The sequence below is a fragment of the Gopherus evgoodei genome, chromosome 3, assembly GCF_007399415.2.
Source record: "Gopherus evgoodei ecotype Sinaloan lineage chromosome 3, rGopEvg1_v1.p, whole genome shotgun sequence".
NCBI classification, from domain to species: domain Eukaryota; kingdom Metazoa; phylum Chordata; order Testudines; family Testudinidae; genus Gopherus; species Gopherus evgoodei.
This window is the reverse complement of record NC_044324.1, coordinates 66,883,304-66,903,670: the sequence shown is the minus strand read 5'-3', so window position 1 is coordinate 66,903,670 and position 20,367 is coordinate 66,883,304.

Genomic DNA, 20,367 nt, shown 5'->3' with positions numbered 1-20,367 from the left:
TCTAGAGGCAGCCGCTGGAAGAAGCAGCTAAGTCAGCATTGCTCCACAGGCCTGCTGGGAACTGGACAACAATGTGGAGGCACTGGGCCTCTGTGCAGAAATCCCTGGCCACTGATTTGACTCTGGAGATTGACAGGTCCTAGTGGACAAACTCCTGCTTCCCAAGTTTCATTTCCCAGACACACACTCCTAACTGAAGAATTCAGAAGACTATCAGTGATGGGAATCGTATGAAGTTTCCTATCCCGTACATGAGTTATATTCCAAACTGGGTACTATGTGGGCCTTTAATAGGTTTGATGTTTGCCAGAACTATAAATTCAGTGGTTCTGTAAGCATTATCCAGCTAAGAACCAATATATGGGAAATATTAACAGTACATTTTCTGAATGAGCAGCAGAAGATTGATATGCTCCTGCGTCATGCTGTACTGTCTTTTCTTAAATGATGTTTAATGCCCCATGGGAGGGACTTAATTGAACATTTGACAGAATGACTTTGCTGAGTATCTCATTTCTGATGATGTATTCTAATCTAGACCTTTTCTGCTAAACATCCTGGAGAAACTAAAATAGTTTTCTTCAGCTGATTTTTTTTCATAACTGTCCAGACCTTATCTTTTAATTGATATATGGATAGACAGTTGGAATAAATATATTGTCAAACACATGAGAAAAAAGAGCATGTTATGAAAATCACCAATGTCTGTAATAGGGGCTATATTCGCCTCAGACTTATATCAGTGCAACTCCATTGACTTCAATAGAATTGCGCTGAGCTAACTGACAGAAGAATTAGACTTTCATATTCCATTTGGCTTACATGACAGATTCATGAATGAATGAGACACAGTTAAGCTATAATGAGACATGATTTTTCTTAGCACCTCATTTTTTGCCTGTTGAAATCCAAATGTCCCACATCATCTCCCTCCCTTAAAAAAGCCACAGAAGGGCACTCTGAAGGAAGAAATTTCTGCAAGCATCCCATCAAGGAAATCTCTCACTGTGTCCTGGCAGGTATGTGTGGTCTGTCCTAGCACTGCGGAAAAGGCAATAGAACCCAGCCCAATACTTGGTAGATTCCCAGAGATTCATAGGAGGCAAACGTCATCTGTACTGAAATCTCTAATAATAATCCACTCTAGGGACCTGCCAATAAGCCAACTCCTTGGCAGAGGGGCACTAGTGGAGTTACACTATCATGGACTTCCCCATCCAGGGTACTGTTAGGACCCGCCCAGAGGAGCTACACAGAAACTTAACACAAACTGGGGTTGTATTACCTTTCTGACCCAATTCTGCACAGCCAAATTGGCACAATGTAGTATTCCAGCCTTGCTACTTCATGCCTCCTTCAGTCTCTTCCTCAAGGCAGACTACCAATTACCAGTGTGGGAAAAGTGGGTGTCAAATGTCAAAGTGATTGAGCCTCTCTTCAATGAGGAGGGTAGGAGATGAATACCCTTTATGCTGCATGGGTATGAGGACCATAATCGGGGTGACTATGTGCCAACCGAGGTTTGGTTTAGACAGCCTACAGGCAACACTCCCTTTGAAGACTCACTGAAGAAAATTAATTTAAGCTATGGCTAAGAGAAGAAGCTATGAGCAGAGCTTGAATCTTCAGATATTTTTGTATTTTGAAAAATATGAAATTAGCACTTTCAAAGGGTTTATTTCTATTTTAACTTTGTATTTTCCTTCCTTATGTAGTTTCCATTCAACAGCAACACTTTGCTGGATATTATTTATGGATAAACTTGCCCTTGATAAGAAGGAAGCTTCCGTAGTAGTGATATATGTCTGTGTTGGTCCTTTTATTACTTTTCTAGTGTGCATTGCTTGCAGAAACCATGGCTGGTCAGCAGTTATTCTCCACTGTACTATCTTAAGGATTGTCATTTTTCTTTAAATGTACACGCACTCAAAAAGGTGGATAAGCACGTTTAAAAAAAGAAACTAACCCAAATAAAACAAATAAATAACATGGCGCTCCAATGGGATTGCCAACTGTGCAGTTCGCTGGGGGTGATCTCAGACATACTTGTATAATAAAACCGTGCATACGATTAAGCCTTTCCTATAATTGGATCACAATGCTTGAAAGCTGCTGACTAGTAAAATTTTAGCTGTATGACATTCTTTCAGCTTAATTTGTTTTTAACATGAAGATTTACAAGCCATATCTATACAAAACACCTCCACATCAGTCTGTCTGCCTCCTTAGCTGATAGATCTAATACACGCAACAGCCTTGTATCTAGGTGCTGAATCTTTTTATAAATTGTACTGAGTAGTCAGACAGGCTCTGTAGTCAAACTCTGACACTGCTTGTATCGAATCTGATCTATACTTGTTTTTATTTTCCTCAGGGAGTTATACAACATACTACACAATTTCCTAGTATTTCAGGGGAGTCTGCATATCTTGTATAAATCTCCTGATTACTATGTACAATAATGATTTCTTGATTTTTGTTCTAAATTCTAAGGATTATTAAATAATAAACCTTTTAAAATGATTTACACTAGATTCACACTGTATTTAGTCTAAAGGAAAAGGTAAGAAGATACCCACTCAGGAACATTTGTTAAAGAACAGTACTTCTAAAAGCCATTTTTGTGTTAAAATAAAACCTATTAAAAGTTTAAAAACAGGTGGTATTTTTTTCCACTTTTTTCCAACACTAAGACAACCAAATAAGTAATTCAGCTTTTATAACTGTTGGTTATTTGCCAGTTATCAATATTCAGTTGCCATCATACATCCCCTTAACAGACTGCAGTACATCTAAAATTAATTAGGAGGAGAGGTTGCTACTGGCGCTGTAATCCAGGATCTTCAGTTATCAAAGCAAGAGCTCTGTCATTGATCTACAGGGAGTTCTCTATTAGTTTAGGCCAGCAGGCTCTCTAGTATCCTTAAACCAGATTTTGTAAAAGTTCATTTCCTTTTACACTATGTGATGACAAAATCCTAAGTGTCAAGAAAGGAGTCAGCTATACCTTTAAGTAGAGGAAGCAGCTAAAAATAAATCACGTAATAGAATGTAAGAGCCCATTGAGTATATTCTATCTCACTTAAATGCAAGGCTGAAAATGAGGAAGTTTCAAATACCTTAGTGGAACTACTGCACAGAATTCATCTAGCTTGTTAAAACAAAATAGGAGGCTCTCAGCTGTGGTCCATAGACCACTGGGGACTCACAAATCTCTACTGAGAGCTGGCTGGGCACATGGTGCTAAATCTCTTCCTTGTTTCTGCTTGCTAAATCTCACTACTGATACTGTGAGAGAATGGGGATACTCCACTATTGTTCACATGCTGATCATTGGAACACTGGGTACCTGGGACGTCAGGAGCGAGATTGTGTTCAGAGACTGTAAGGTGCCCAGATGTTATGCCAAGCTGATGTGGTGGTTGATGGTTTCCGATACCATCAGCTGGTCGAGGGACATTGATATTGAATGTGTTACTGGACACCACCAATATGAGGATAATACGTTGTGGCAAGGCACTTTCTCAGTCTCCCTAGCCTCTGCTGCTTTTAGCCCTGCTTGGGTAATGCAGTCCCCCTTGGGACACAGTGGAAGTCTGCTCCCCGTATCTCCACCCGTCCTGTTTAGCGTATTCTTACTCCCTTGTGGGAGAGAGTACTGCCTCCCCTCCTGGTGAGTCTCGCTGTTTTGCTGCTCTAGGAGCAGGGCTCCTTCTCTCTCCGCTCTCCCCCTGCCTTCCTTCTTCCCAGGGAAGAGTTTAAAAAGGTCTCAGGCAGCCCCAAGTTGGAATCAGCTGATCCTAATTAACCTCAGGTAGCTCCCCCTCAGCTGATTCTAATTTGCTAGCTACCTCGGTAACCCTTTCCCAGCTGAACCTGACTGGCCTGTGGTTGCCTCTCAGTTGATAAGGAGGAGGGCCTTTTACCCCTCTGGGACTGATTCCTACCCCTCCCTTGCAGCTGTCTGTCTTGAGTTTATCACAACATCCAGACCAATTTCCCACTGTGGCGAATTGTCAGCTCATACCACTTTTCTCTCTTCATTTGCAATTCATGTTTATAACATCTTTTTTGATAAACAGGAATGGATATGGCTGGAGTATTCATATGTGTATTCAACAATTTGTGTTCTATAATTTTAAATATTCCCTAATAAAAGTTTTAATCTATTTTTATTAGGGCTGTCAAGCAATTACAAAAAATAATCATGATTAATCATGCTGTTAAACAATAGAATACCATTTATTTAAATATTTTTGGGTGTTCTACATTTTCAAATATATTGATTTCAATTATAACAGAATACAAAGTGTACAGGGCTCATTTTATATTTATTTGATTACAAATATTCGCACTGTGAAACAAAAAGAAATAGTATTTTTCAATTCACCTCATAAAAGTACTCTCTATCTTGAAAGTTGAACTTACAAATATAGAATTATGTACAATAACTGCATTCAAAAATAAAACAATGTAAAACTTTAGATCCTACAAGTCCACTCAGTTCTACTTATTGTTCAGCCAGTTGCTCAGACAAACAAGGTTGTTTACATTTGCAGGAGATAATGCTACCTGCTTCTTGTTTACAATGTCATCTGAAAATGAGAACAGGCGTTCGCATGACACTGTTGTAGCCAGTGTCACAAGATATTTACGTGCCAGATTCACTAAAGATTCATATTTTCCTTCATGCTCCCACCACCATTCCAGAGAACATGTGTCCATGCTGATGATGGGTCCTGCTTGATAACAATCCAAAGCAGTGTGGGCTGATGCATGTTCATTTTCATCATCTGAGTCAGATGCCACCAGCAGAAGGTTGATTTTTTTTTTTTTTTTGGTATTCTGGTTCTGTAGTTTCTGCATCCCAGTGTTGCTCTTTTAAGACTTTTGAAAGCATGTTCCACATCTTGTCCTTCTCAGATTTTGGAAGGCACTTCAGATGCTTAAACCTTGGGTTGAGTGTTGTAGCTGTCTTTAGAAATCTCAGATTGGTACCTTCTTTGTGTTTTGTCAAATCTGCAGTGAAAGTGTTCTTAAAGTGAAAATGTGCTAAGTCATCATCCGAGATTGTTATAGCATGAAATACATGGCAGAATGCAGGTAAAACAGAGCAAGAGACATATAATTCTCCCTCAAGGAGGTCAGTCACAAATTTAATGCATTGTTTTTTGAAATGAGTGTCATTAGCATGGAACCATGTCCTCTGGAATGGTGGCCCAAGCATGAAGGGGCATATGAAAGTTTAGCGTATCTGGCACATAAATACCTTATAATGCCAGCTACAAAAGTGCCATGAGAATCCCTGTTCTCACTTTCAGGCGACATTGTAAATAAGAAGTGGGCAGCATTATCTCCTTCAAATGTAAACAAACTTGTTTGTTTTAGCAATTGGTGGAACAAGAAGTAGAGCTGAGTGGACTTGTAAGCTCTAAAGTTTTACATTATTTTGGTTTTGAGTACAGTTATGTAACAAAAAACCTATATTTGTAAGTTGCACTTTCATGATAAAGAGATTATACTATAGTACTTGTATGAGGTGAATTAAAAAAAACACTACTTCTTTGTCATTTTTACAGTGCAAATATTTGTAATAAAAATATAAAGTCAATATTTTTGAAATTGTAGAAAAGCATCCAAAAATATTTAAATTTCAATTGGTATTCTATTGTCTAACGATTCTATTGTCTGCGATTAATCACAATTGAATTAACTTAATTGCGTGAGTTAACTGTGATTAACAGACAGCAATAGTTCTTATAATTAAAGTGATATTTGATTTAATAGAAGGTCTCAAACTGATTCTTTTTTAGACGCGCACACCCACACCCATACACAAGAACAGGAAAGGTTGCACACGTGGAATATTTCTAATAGGGAAGATACAATATTTTACAATAGTCATCAATTGTGTCTGTCATAGCTATTCTCTATATTTATATAAAAGGCACGTAGGGCTAAACATTAAGTTTTTAACGTCAATCAAATGTTTCTAATCTGTCTTTTATAAAAGACAAATATATATAATACAGCTAAAATTTGAATAAAGTGTAGTAATGACATATAGAATCATAAACTCTGACATGTAGGGCTGGAAGGGACTACAAGAGATCGGCAAGTTCAGCCACCTGCACTGAGGCAGGACCAAGTAAACCTAGACCATACCCGACAGGTGTTTGTCTAACCTGTTCTAAGAACCTTCATTGATGGGGGTTCCACAACCTCCCTTGGAAGTCTATTCCAGAATCTAGCTACCTTATAATTAGAAATATTTTCTGATATCTAACCTACATTCTTTATGGAAGATTAAACTCATTATTTCTTGTCCTACTTTCAGTGGGCATGGAGAACAATTAATCCTCCTCCTCCTCCTAAAATCTCTTAACATATTTGAAGACTCTTATCAGGTTCCCCCCTCAGTCTTCTTTTCTCAAGACTAAACATGTCCAGTTTTTTAAACTCTTCCTTATAGGTCAGGTTTTCTAAACATTTTATCATTTTTATTACTCTGCTCTGGACGCTCTCCAATTTCTTCATGTATTTCCTAAAGTGTGGCACCCAGAATTGGACATAATACTCCAGCTAAGGCATTGCCAGCGCTGAATAGAATGGGGCTATTACTTCTCATGTTGTACATGCAACACTCCCATTAATATACCCCAGAACATTGGCCATTTTCGCAACTGCATCACATTGTCGACTCATTCAATGTGTGATTCACTATAAACCCCAGATTGTTTTGAGCAGTACTACCACTTAACCATTTATGCCCCATTTGGTATTTGTGCATTTGATTTTTCCTTCCTAAAAGAAGTACTTTGCACTTTATTGAATTTCACCATGTTGATTTCAGGCCACTTCTTCAAATTTGTCGAAGTGCTCTTGAATTCTAATCCTGTCCTCTAAAGTGCTTGCAACCCTTCCACAAATTTTATAAGCATACTCTCCACTCCAGTATCCAAGTCCTTAATGAAAATATTGACAAGTACTATACTCAGGACAGACCCCTTTGGGATCCTACTAAACATGTCCCCACCAATTTGACAGCAAACCACGTATAACTACAATTTGAATACAATCTTTAAACCAGTTGTTCACCCATCTTTTGGCAATTTCATCTAGGCCACATTTCCATAATTTTGCTTACAAGAATATTGTGTGGGACTGTGTCAAAAGCCTTACTAAAAATCAAGATACATCACATCTACTGCTATTCCTCCTCATCCACTAGGCCATCACCCCATCAAAGAAGAAAGTTAAACTGGGTTGGCATGATTTTTGACAAATCCATGCTGGCTATTCCTCATCACCCTATTATCCTCCAGGTGCTTACAAATCAATCATCTGTTCCTGTATCGCTCCATGTACCAAAGTTAGGCTGACTCATCTATAATCCCCTGGGTCCTCTTTTTAGTCCCTTTTTAAAGATAGGTACTATGTTTACCTTTCTCCAGACCTCTGGGGCTTCCCTATCTTCAAGAATTTATGGATGACAACTACTAATGGTTCCAAGATTACTTCAGCTAGTTTTTAAATACCCTAGGTTGAATTTAATCAGTCCCTGCTGACTTGACTATATCTACATTATGTTATTATTAACTTGTTCTTTCTCTATTTTGGCGTGTGGTCCTTATTCCTTGTTGCTAACAATTAATTGTCGTCAATAACTGGTCACCATTAACCTTTTAGTGAAGACTGAAGCAGAATAGGGATTAAACATCCTTATACAATAGAAAAAGCTTGAAGGCAAAATGCAAAACTATTATATTTTGTTTTACTTGCTAATATTTACTTTGCACTCCTATATTGCTTTCCAGTTATGGATCGTCAAGCACTTTACAAGTATCCATAGATTCAGCTTCACAACAGCCCTGTAAAGTAGATAAGTTTTGTTATCTCCACTTTGCAGAAATTGAGGTTGAAACCGGATTATGTGGTTTGTTTTAAATCCCCCTAGGAATCTGCAGTAGAGCTGGAAATAGAATGCAGAAACAGATTTTTAGGCCTCTGCCTAACTCATTAACTATGTTCCTGCAATATCGTTCTTCCCCCATTTCTTGATGGAACCTTTTTCATTCTTTACATCCCTCATTTGATGAACTATTTTTTTGTCCGTTGTTGCTTTTCTGGTTGAGGAAACCTTAGCTTGTCAACAAACAATCCAAGAAGCAAAGGAAATCAAACACTGAATTGCCAAATCAGAATTTATTAAAGGAATCAAATTTTATCCAGTGTTTTTCTTACATGGTAACTTCTCATGAAACTTTTCTGCACGACACAGCTGGCACGTTTAGGAAATTGTTTACATTTAATGGCAATCACTGTAAACCATGAGCACAAGTAATAGACTCATAGACTCTAGGACTGGAAGGGACCTTGAGAGGTCATCGAGTCCAGTCCCCTGCCCTCATGGCAGGACCAAATACTGTCTAGACCATCCCTAATAGACATTTATCTAACCTACTCTTAAATATCTCCAGCGATGGAGATTCCACAACTTCCCTAGGCAATCTATTCCAGTGTTTAACTACCCTGACAGTTAGGAACTTTTTCCTAATGTCCAACCTAAATCTCCCTTGCTTCAGTTTAAGCCCATTGCTTCTTGTTCTATCATTGGAGGCTAGGGTGAACAAGTTTTCTCCCTCCTTCTGATGACACCCTTTTAGATACCTGAAAACTGCTATCATGTCCCCTCTCAGTCTTCTCTTTTCCAAACTAAACAAACCCAATTCCTTCAGCCTTCCTTCATAGGTCATGTTCTCAAGACCTTTAATCATTCTTGTTGCTCTTCTCTGGACCCTCTCCAATTTCTCCACATCTTTCTTGAAATGCGGTGCCCAGAACTGGACACAATACTCCAGCTGAGGCCTAACCAGCGCAGAGTAAAGTGGAAGAATGACTTCTCATGTCTTGTTTACAACACACCTGTTAATGCATCCCAGAATCACGTTTGCTTTTTTTGCAAAAGTATCACACTGTTGACTCATATTAAGCTTGTGGTCCACTATGACCCCTAGATCTCTTTCTGCCATACTCCTTCCTAGACAGTCTCTTCCCATTCTGTATGTGTGAAACTGATTGTTCCTTCCTAAGTGGAGCACTTTGCATTTATCTTTATTGAACTTCATCCTGTTTACTTCAGACCATTTCTCCAATTTGTCCAGATCATTTTGAATTTTGACCCTGTCCTCCAAAGCAGTTGCAATCCCTCCCAGTTTGGTATTGTCTGCAAACTTAATAAGCGTACTTTCTATGCCAACATCTAAATCGTTGATGAAGATATTGAACAGAGCCTGTCCCAAAACAGACCCTTGCGGAACCCCACTTGTTATACCTTTCCAGCAGGATTGGGAGCCATTAATAACTACTCTCTGAGTACGGTTATCCAGCCAGTTATGCACCCACCTTACAGTAGCCCCATCTAAATTGTACTTTCCTTATCTATAAGAATATCATGCGAGACTGTATCAAATGCCTTACTAAAGTCTAGGTATATCACATCCACCGCTTCTCCCTTATCCACAAGGCTCGTTATCCTATCAAAGAATGCTATCAGATTAGTTTGATACGATTTGTTCTTTACAAATCCATGCTGGCTATTCCTTATCACCTTACCACCTTCCAAGTGTTTGCGGATGATTTCTTTAATCACTTGCTCCATTATCTTCCCTGGCACAGAAGTAAAACTAAGTGGTCTGTAGTTTCCTGGGTTGTTTTTATTTCCCTTTTTATAGATGGGCACTATATTTGCACTTTTCCAGTCTTCTGGAATCTCCCCCGTCTCCTATGATTTCCAAAAGATAATAGCTAGAGGCTCAGATACCTCCTCTATTAACTCCTTGCGTATTCTAGGATGCATTTCATCAGGCCCTGGTGACTTGCAGGCATTTAACTTTTCTAAGTGATTTTTTACTTGCTCTTTTTTTTTTATCTTCTAAACCTACCCTCTTCCCCTAAGCATTCACTATATTAGACATTCCTTCAGACTTCTCAGTGAAGACAGAAACAAAAAAGTCATTAAGCATCTCTGCCATTTCCAAGTCTCCCGTTGGAAGTTATAGCTAGTGTAAGACATATGACTGCAGATGTTTTTGATACAATGAAGTTGTACTTTCTGATGGATATTCTACTCTTGAAATTAAATAGAAGGGGTTAATCATTAATTTTGAAGTGATAAGCAGAGTGATAGAATGATTTCAAATAAATTTATTTTCTGATGAAAAATGGAAAATGAGGAAAAATATTAAAAGTTTCAAAGAGCTCGTTGTTGTCATAATTTTGCATTAAGGTAATTTTGAAGACACATTGGAGTCTCAGATTAGTTGAAGACATTTTGCACCCACAAACTTTAAAGTTTCCCAAAAGTCTTTTGTGACTTTTCTGAACTGATGGAACAATAAATTGGTAAAAGAGGGTAGAGAAGAAAATTTGGTCAGATGTGGAGAGGATAGATCTTGGTAAAATTTGTGATCTTGGTAAAATTTGAACTAATATCTTTGAGGGACAAGGATTCCATAGTCCATTTTCATTCCCCAGAACTACCTATTCTGATAACTTTTTAAAGTCATCTTATACACACACAGAAACAGAAACTTTCCAGTAGGGTTTATTTTCAGCCTTGTAGAGTGATGAACATGTTGTTCTTGCCTAACAAATAATAAAAGTTCTGAATAATGAAACTAAAAAGGTGTTGTAAGAGGTTCTCATGATGGGTTCCAAATTCTCCTACCTCAAGCCAGAAGACCTTTTTGTAATTGCTTTCATAAAGTCATGGGTCATGATTACAGGAAATGGAGCCAGCACATGGAGAATATCTTGATACACGATATAAAGGTGAATTGGCTTTGCTTAAAGAGTAGCTTTCAGCCTAAGAAAAATCATTTAAATATATCACAATTTAGCATAAATCCAATTAGCCTTACATAGTTTTCAGATTCCTTGTCATTTTATTACTTATCAGAGGTACATTTACTCAGTTGAATACCTTTTATTTTCTATTGCATTCTATCTTCTCCTGTTTTTATTCTGCACTGAAATCATAGAGTCAAATTCAGTGCCGTAAAGCAGATTTCAGTTTGGCCCATTTTGCTTTCTACCATAACAGAGTCTAACATCATTGAGTCAGTGCTACAAATGCAGGATCATACAGAAGCAGAAGCTAAACTGTAAGGGAGAAAACTCCAATAGAAATACAAATATCTTAAATACACTCACCATACCTTTCTCTCCTGTGCAAAAGAACACAGAGGAAAATAAATTAATGCACAGCCTGTGATGCAAAAGGAGCTGTAATGTTTGGGCTCTCTCTTTTGGTCCTCAGGAGTGGCAACTGTGATGGGGATGTGTATACTGAGTGAAAAGCACCAGAGGAAGAGTCTAGGAGCCTTACTCTTCTCCACAAAAGAACAACGTTGTCTCAGTATTAAATATAAAATAAAAATGAAATGAAAGACAAAAGCAGCTCCTGAAGGTCCCCCAGGCCTGAGAGCCCTCAAGCACCAGTGGGGTGAAATTCTTGCCAATGGGACTGAGGCTGAAGATGTTACTCTATGGTCCCTCAGTGCAAGTGGATATTAATCTTCAGTGTTTTGACTAGTTAGTCTTTTACTTGCTGTTTCTAGACTCCTTGCCTGCTGCTGCTGTGACACCTAATGTCCAGAAGAAGGATGGCACAGTAGATGGCTGGTCTCAGAGCAGCCTCTATATTTATGGTGCTGTGGTGATAAGGTCAGTATAGCTAAGCAGAGCAAAACAGAACCCATGCATTACAGAAGACAGGGATCAATGTAATTTGCATGAAGACACTAAAGGTTTTGTCATCTTTAGTTACTGAAGCTATATTTTATACAAAACTAAAAGTACAGAACAGAGAAAAGTCCAAGATTTTTTAAAGATAGCTTTTTGTTCATTTTAAAGAAACCACCTAAAATATGTGTTTAAAAGGAATAGCATCACGATGGGCATTTATACATAGATAGAGAACATATTTCCCATGTGCTAAAGGTACTTGTCCCAATATAAGTGAGGTATATGTATGTTTCAGTGTAGTACATCTGCAACAAACACACATTTCATCCCTATGTGTTTTTTGTTTTCCTGATTTAATGTTTTCTCCATTCACATAACATGTTTTTGAGAACAGAAATAAATCTAACGATTTATCTAATTTGCTGACATTACTGATAAGCACAGTTTCCCTAAGATAAATCCACTGTTTCCTAGATTCTCTCTTTCTGAACACTGTAAAGGTGTGTCCTTTCACTCAGAATTCTAACTGGTTTCACCAGGTAGCTTGCTGGACTTCAGCAATGCCAAAGGACCTACCATTTTTTTAGCTATCTGAAATTCAATCTTTTTGCATTGTGAAAGAACATGAAACATTTGCAGTAAAAGCAAAATCAAGAAGGAGTTTAGGTACAATCTTTTTTTTTAATCTACATCATGATTGTCAAAAGTTTAACAAGCTTTTTAAAAAAAACAAAACACAATTAAGCTGTGTAACTCATTCATGGAAGCTGAGAACTTGAGAGTTCAATAAAGTGTTAGACACTTATGTAATCATGAATGTTCTCATTATTTACACAAGGTATTTTTAATAAGTGATATAAACTCTCATGGTTCAGGGCATAAGCCAACCACTTACTAATTAGAATTGGAAAGAAATTTCTCTTCTACACAAGAAAGAAGAACTTTCTCCTCTGTACACTTTTCCATAAGTGACTACTAGGGGTTTTCTTGGATCTTCATCTGAAGTATCCGGTACTGGCCACTGTCAGAGACCGCATACTGGACTAGATGAACTATTGATCAATATGGCTTGGCAATTTCATATTCCCATGACTATGAACCACAGCTATAAGGCACAGTTTGATTATTTACCCACAGAAATGGGTGAAGAGTCATTCATTCACTCATGTTGATTCTACAAATATCTCCTATTGTATTAATTTAGATGGACTATATGGGACAAAGGCCATAACCCAGTCACTGTCCAACATTAGACAGTGCTGAACAAAGTTTGGGGTTAGGTACGCAGAGACCTCAGCCTGCTTAGTACTATGGCAAACACAGCGATAAAAATCTTTTTAATCTTTCACAAAAGATAAAGAAAAGCGGGAAAAGCAGTTGAAGTATTTGAAATGTAAACTATTAAATATGACTTTCATTTTAACAACATCCTCTGTTCCCCTCTCACTGGTGAAAGTTTTTAAGAAGAAAAAAAACCCATGTGTGACAGTCTCTTAGATGGTATTGAAGTTGGTAATACCTGCCCTCATAGGGAAAGAGGAAGTTAGTTGAGCTGGGCTGGAACTATTGTTGCTAATGTCTGATCCAGTTTCATCTTCAGTGGTGATGGGGATTCAGCTGCAGCTGGTAGGGTGGTGAAGTCATCTGGGACCCTCTCTCCAACCCAGTCTGGCCAGGACATTTCTCATGGCTGGGATGATGAAGGCCCAGGTTCCAGAGGATGCTGGGAATGGCGGCCATGATGGTGAAGGTTGCTCCAGTTGCTAATTTTTCTACCCAAAGTCTCTTTCTTTAAGGACCCAAAGGGAGTGATGGGCAGAATATCCCATCTCTTAATTATTTTTCTTCACAAATTAGGCCTAATTTCTGACAATTTAGGTTCACTCGCTTTTGGTTTCACACTTATTTACCAAGCATGATCTTAACACAGTGCTTGAGTTATATCAGGATGACTTTTTATTTGGACTAATTCAGTCTGTCTCCCTTTCATACTTTTCCCCATCAACATTTATTATAGGTTATTGTGACATCCTATGAACTCATGGTCACTTCTTACAGTTGAGTTCACAGAGTAAATTTGTAGATCCAGTTATCACAACACTCCCCATTTCACACAACATGAAGAAGTTTAATAGCATACCTGCCTTTTTCCTCACTTACTGACATGTGGGGCTAGCATACACCTTGGTCTGCATCAAGGTTTAAATTAATAGGGAAAATGTTGAAAGCTGGTGCCAAACTTTTACTAATAAAAAAAACTGCTAAAGAGAAAGTTATGTTCTCAATAAAAGCTGGCTAGAAAATTTTAATTCAAACCAAGCGTCAATGAAGAGTGAAAATGTTCATGTTTTTCTTCTCACTTGTCTGCCAGCTCTATTTTCAGCTTGATGCCTCTCCAAGTGCAGGAAAGAGATGTAACATTGGAGAGTGTTCTGGGGTTGAGTGGTCATTTCTTTGGGATAGTGGCAATAACAAATTTGGAAGAAACTGGGAAACACAGTATGGAGAGGAGGTGAGCAGCCCTCTATGGTGAAAGAACAGGTTAAGGACTATTTAGAAAAGCTGGACATACACAAGTCCATGGGCCGAGAACTAATGAATCCAAGGATGCTGAGGGACTTGGCTAATGTGATTGCAGAGCCATAGGCCATTATCTTTGAAAATTCATGGAGACTAGGGGAGATCCAAGATGATTGAAAAGAGGCAAATACAGTGCCCATCTTTAAAATAGGGAAGAAAGAGAACCTGGGGAACTACAGACCAGTCAGCCTCAGTTCAGTCCCCAGCAAAATCATGGAGCAGGTCCTCAAGGAAACCATTTTGAAGCACTCGGAGGAGAGAAGGGTGATCAAGAACAGTCAACATGAATTCACCAAGGGCAAGTCACGCATGACCAACCTGATTACCTTCTATGATGAGATAACTGGCTTTCTGGATATGGAGAAAGTGATGGATGTGATATACCTTGACTTTAGCAAAGCTTTTGATACGGTCTCCCACAGTATTCTTGCCAGCAAGTTAAAGAAGTATGGATTGGATGAATGGACTATAAGGTGGATAGAAAGTGGGCTAGATTGTCGGGCGCAACAGGTAGTGATCAACTTCTCGATGTCTAGTTGGCAGCCTGTATCAAACTGAATGCCCCAGGGGGTCAGTCCTGGGGCCGGTTTTGTTCAATATCTTTATTAATGATCTGGATGATGGGATTAATTGCACCTTCAGAAAGTTCACAGATGATGCTAAATTGGGGGAGAGGTAGATATGCTGGTGGGTAGGGATAGGGTCCAGAGTGACCTAGAGAAATTGGAGGATTGGGCCAAAAGAAATCTGATGAGGTTCAACAAGGACAAGTACAGAGTCCTGCATTTAGAAAGGAAGAATCCCATGCACCTATAGGCTTGGGACCAACTGGCTAAGTGGCAGTTCTGCAGAAAGAGGACCTGGGGATTACAGTGGATGAGAAGCTGGATATGAGTCAGCAGTGTGCCCTTGTTGCCAAGAAGGCCAATGGCATATTGGTCCGTATTAGTAGGAGCATTGCCAGCAGATCAAGGGAATGATTATTCCCCTCTATTAGTTTTGGTCCCCCCACTACAGAAGGGATGTGGACAAACTGGAGAGAGTCCAATAGAGAGCAATGAAAATGATTAGGGTGCTGGGGCACATGACTTACGAGGAGAGGCTGAGGGAGCTGGGCTTATTTAGTCTGCAGAAGAGAAGAGTGAGAGGGGATTTGATAGCAGTCTTCAACTACCTGGAGAGGGGTTCCAAAGAGGATGGAGCTAGGCTGATCTCAGTGGTGGCATATGACAAAACAAGAAGCAATGGTCTCAAGTTGCAGTGGGGGAGATCTAGGTTGGATATTAGGAAACACTGTTTCACTAGGAGGGTGGTAAAGCACTGGAATGGGTTACCTAGGGACGTGGTGAAATCTCCATCCTTAGAGGTTTTTAAGGCCTGGCTTGACAAAGCCCTGGCTGGGATGATTTAGTTGGTGTTTGTTCTGCTTTGAGCAAGGCATTGGACTAGATGACCTCCTGAGGTCTCTGCCAACCGTAATCTTCTATGATTCTAAGAAAATGCAAGGAGCTAATGAATACAGAAAGCAAATGATAAGAGATAGGCAAGTACTGAGGACAAAACCAAGGAGTGGCAATCAAATTGTTGTTAGTCTGGCCTACCAGTTCGAGCTGAATCCAGTCAGGGCAGTATCGTGAAGCAAAGACAAAGGTCAGAGCTGGGATCCAGGAGTCAGAAGCCAAAGCCTAAGCCACAGTTGCAGCCAAAGGTGAAGTGTAAACTGAGATAGGAACAGGGAAGGAACAAACTGAGCACCTGCTAAACTGCTGCTGCTACTGAGGTTAAGTATTAGTCTACCGACTCTTCAAGCCAATCAGTGAGCTCAGTCAATCAGACAGCTTTTAGCAGGGCCATCTGTGGGCATTAGGTTGCAAGAAGATTGGTTTTGCTGCAGGCTGGCCCCTCACAGCTAGAAATCCCCTTGCTCCTCAGAGCATTTATCTGGGTATGTTCCTTGGTTAGCTATGGAACAGGCTTGGAGCTGCCCATATGCCCTAGATCACATGCGGGCTCTGAGTCTCACTGACATTCTTCCACTCCCCACATGCATGGCTCCCATGGAGCTGCAATGCAGGGTTTCCGCATCAACTGTGGAGGAGTGTAACTGGAGGAGATCCCACTCCTTGGCCTATGCAAACCATTCAGAGACCTTGAGTCATTAAACGCCACCATGTGATTTGTTACCTTGCTCTACCCCAGGGGTTCTCAATCTTTTTCTTTCTGAGCTCCCCTCTCCCCACCAACATGCTATAAAAACTACATGGCCCACGTGTGCCACAACAACTGCTTTTCTGCATATAAAAGCCAGGGCCAGCATTAGAGGGTAGCAAGTAGGGCAATACTCCAGGGCCCCACGAAGCTAAGTTGCTCAGGCACTAGCTTCAGCCCCAGGTAGCAGGGCCCTTGGGTTCAGCCCCATGTGGTGGGTCTTTGGCTTTCTTCCCTGAGTCCCAGCAAGTCTAATGTCAGTCCTGCATGGTGGACCCCCTGAAACCTGCTTGCGGACCCCTGGTTGAGAACCACTGCTTTACCCAGCACCTTACTGATCCTTTACATCACATTATTTACAGCATTTTTTTCTCTTCTGCTGAGAGGGAAGAAACATCTCCATTCAGAGATCCTTCCTGGTTCTGGCTCCACTAGCCTGCCTCTCTTCCCCCAGCACTTCTGTCCTGTGCCATCTTCTACCCTCTGCATTAATTGGCTACCTAGCTATTTGCTCCTCCCCAGCCTATTCTAATCCTCTAAGTAGGCACAGATAAGTCCACTTGGGAGGGAGGGGGTAATTTGTTTAAGTGATGTGAGTGCTGGTTTAGCTGTTGGTTCCCACCACTATGTCACAAGCAGTCACCCCACACGTCAGCAGAAGTGCTGTGAAAGCCTGCCCTTGAGGCTCTAATTGGCAGGGGGCAAACAAATAGAGAAACTGGCCTCTTTACCCTTTGAGATTTCTGGTTGGATAGAGGAAAGGCAGGATATCCCACCCCAGCATCCTGTGCCATTTGTGTCCTTGGTAGTTGTAATGGAATGCTAAACTGTATTATGCTGTTCAGCCACAGTTTATTGCTGATCAAGGTGATTGCTGCTGATAAAGCTTAGGGTCCATCTACACACTAGGCACTACAGTGGCCAGCTATGGCACTGAAGATACACCACTGAAGAGCTGTAGTGTAGATACTTGATATAGCAATGGAAGGGGCTTTTCCATCCACCTTCTCAAGAGGTGGTAGCTAGCGATAGAAGAATTGTTTCATTGACCTAGTGGTGTCTATGCCGGGGCTTAGGTTGACTATGTCTCTCATGGAATGTGAAGCTAGCAGTGTAGCTAGGTTGACTTAACTTTTAGGTGCACTCCTCCGAGTGTTTGTTACTGATAATGGTGTTGGACTGATTTTTGGAGTTAGGAGGGGTCTCCACCCTAAGGCAAGGAAAGGAGCATGGAATCTACTACAAACAGAGAGGCCTCTCCACTATACAACGGGAGGACGCACCCTGAAAAGAAAATGGAGGGAAGGCCTAGTCCTCTGGTTGTATTACAATCCTGGCACGGTCAGCAGGAAAGGAGAAGTAGAAGTGCATTACTTTTGCCTGTCCATTCTTGGCCTGGCCTTCCCACTCCCTCCTTCCTCTCCTATGTTGATCACTGGAACCACAGAAAGCTCTTCACACTGTCTGGGCGAAGGAGGGAACAATGCTGATGAGGTGATTTAGCCCCATTTACATGTGGGAGGAAAAAGTCAAAATGCAGAGGGTACCTGTGATGATGGCAGACCAGGTGCCAGCTCATGCCAAAGTCCCCAGGACTCAACTGAACACTGACAGATACATAGCTGAGGTCAGTTTGGCTCACCTTTGTGTTAATATTGTAAAAACAGGTATTATGATTATAAAAATGTGTTTAGACTTTATTGAATGTTTGTAAGTTGCTGCGTGCGTTACTCTCACTTAAAAAATCTGTAGCCCATATTGTAAGGTTTTATTTGAGCAGTTGTATGGTGAGTGTCTGTGGCTGTTTAAATAACCAGACAGGAGACAGACGTTAACTAATTTGATGTGCTGGTCTGCAACAGAAGGTGTTACATCCTGCCCAATAGGGAAGCTCCATCAACACTAGACAGACTATTATGGAACATTAAAGAGGGCAACAGATGTTATTTTTCTCTGCCCTGTGAAGATGTGTCATGCAAGTGAATTCCTCGTCAGCTGAGTTTGGAGCTCAGAGCACAAGTGTGGAGGGGGATAAAAACCTCTAACAAGAAAGAACTCTTCTCAGGGCTGCTTGGACTCTGGAGGGGGGAGGGGTGCAAGATTTTCTAGACATAAGCAACAGGTCCCCACCTGCTTAGCTTGCATTAGCTCTATAGGACATGTAAGAACATAAGAACAGCCATTTTGGGTCAGGCCAAAGGTCCATCTATCCCAGTATCCCATCTTCCGATAGTGACCAATGCCAAGTGCCCCAGAGGGAATGAACAGAACAGGTAATCATCAAGTGATCCATTCCTTATTGCCCATTCCCAGCTTCAGGCAAACAGAGTCTAGGGACACCATCCCTGCCCATCCTGGCTAATAGTCACTGATGGACCTATCCTCCAGGAATTTATCTAGTTCTTTTTTGAACTGTGTTATAGTCTTGGCCTTCACAACATCCTCTGACAAGGAGTTCCACAGGCTGACTGTGTGTTGTGTGGAAAAAAATGCTTCCCTTTGTTTGTTTTAATCCTGCAGCCTATTAATTTCATTTGGTGACCCCTAGTTCTTGTGTTATGAGAAGGACTAAATAACACTTTCTTATTTACTTTCTCTACACCAGTCATGATTTTATATACCTCTATCATATCTCCCCTTAGTCATCTTTTTTCCAAGCTGAAAAATTCCAGTTTTATTAATCTCTCCTCATACGGCAGCCATTCCATACCCCTCATCATTTTTGTTGCCCTTTTTGGAACCTTTTCCAATGTGCACACAGTATTCAAGATGTGGGCATACCATGGATATAGAGCTTGCTTATTATAGAAGCTTCTATTACTTTTTGAAATTTAAGATTGTAGGTCATTTCTGTGTATGTTTACCTGCTTTAACCTGTAAATAACTCTCTTATTTGGTTTTCCTAGTTAGTGAATCCTTACATATATACGAAAGCATGGGCTACAAGCATTGTCTTTGGTGTGAGGTGTAAGGAGCACTTGACCTGGGGTAAGTTTCTGGTCCTTTGGGACTGGGAGTAACCTGAATATTGCTGCAAAGAGTCCTGTGGCACCTTATAGACTAACAGACGTATTGGAGCATGAGCTTTCATGAGTGAATACATGCTCCAATACGTCTGTTAGTCTATAAGGTGCCACAGGACTCTTTGCTGCTTTTACAGATCCAGACTAACATGTCTACCCCTCTGATATCTGAATATTGCTGTTATTCTTGGTGTAAGGGCCCATCTATCACAAAGGTAAGTGTCCCTTGGTGACAAGATAGGTTGGAGTTTCCAAGGGGACTGTCTCTGACTCCATGGTTAGGCTGTTGTAGTTCTGAGGAGTTTATACTTGATTTGGTTTGTGAAATCAAAATATAGACCTCAGAACCAATTTGAAGTTTGTGCCCTGGTTCCTAACAATCTGCCTTGAAGTTTATATTCACATTCTTGAGTCACTGCAAGCAGCTTGACACTGGTGTAGTCATGACAGAATTCACGTACCACAGGTCAATTTAGTTTATAGATCATAACCTCAGCACTGTTAAATTTAAACTTCATATTGAGAGTGAACCAGTGTCATATGATGGTCTTGTGAGAAAAGACCTTGAACATTTATGTTTACAGAGGGGAATAGCCTATAAAAAGAAAGTCCCAGTTCAGGAGCTGAGAGCTTTGCTCATAAGTAAGGCTAAGATTTAGTCATGGATATTTTTAGTAAAAGTCTTAGGCAGTTCATGGACAATAAACAAAAGTTCACAGCCTGGCATTACCCCTGGGACCACTGCTCAAGAAAATGTATTGAATATATTTAAGATTACCCTGAGACATATCGATTGAAGTGCAGAAAC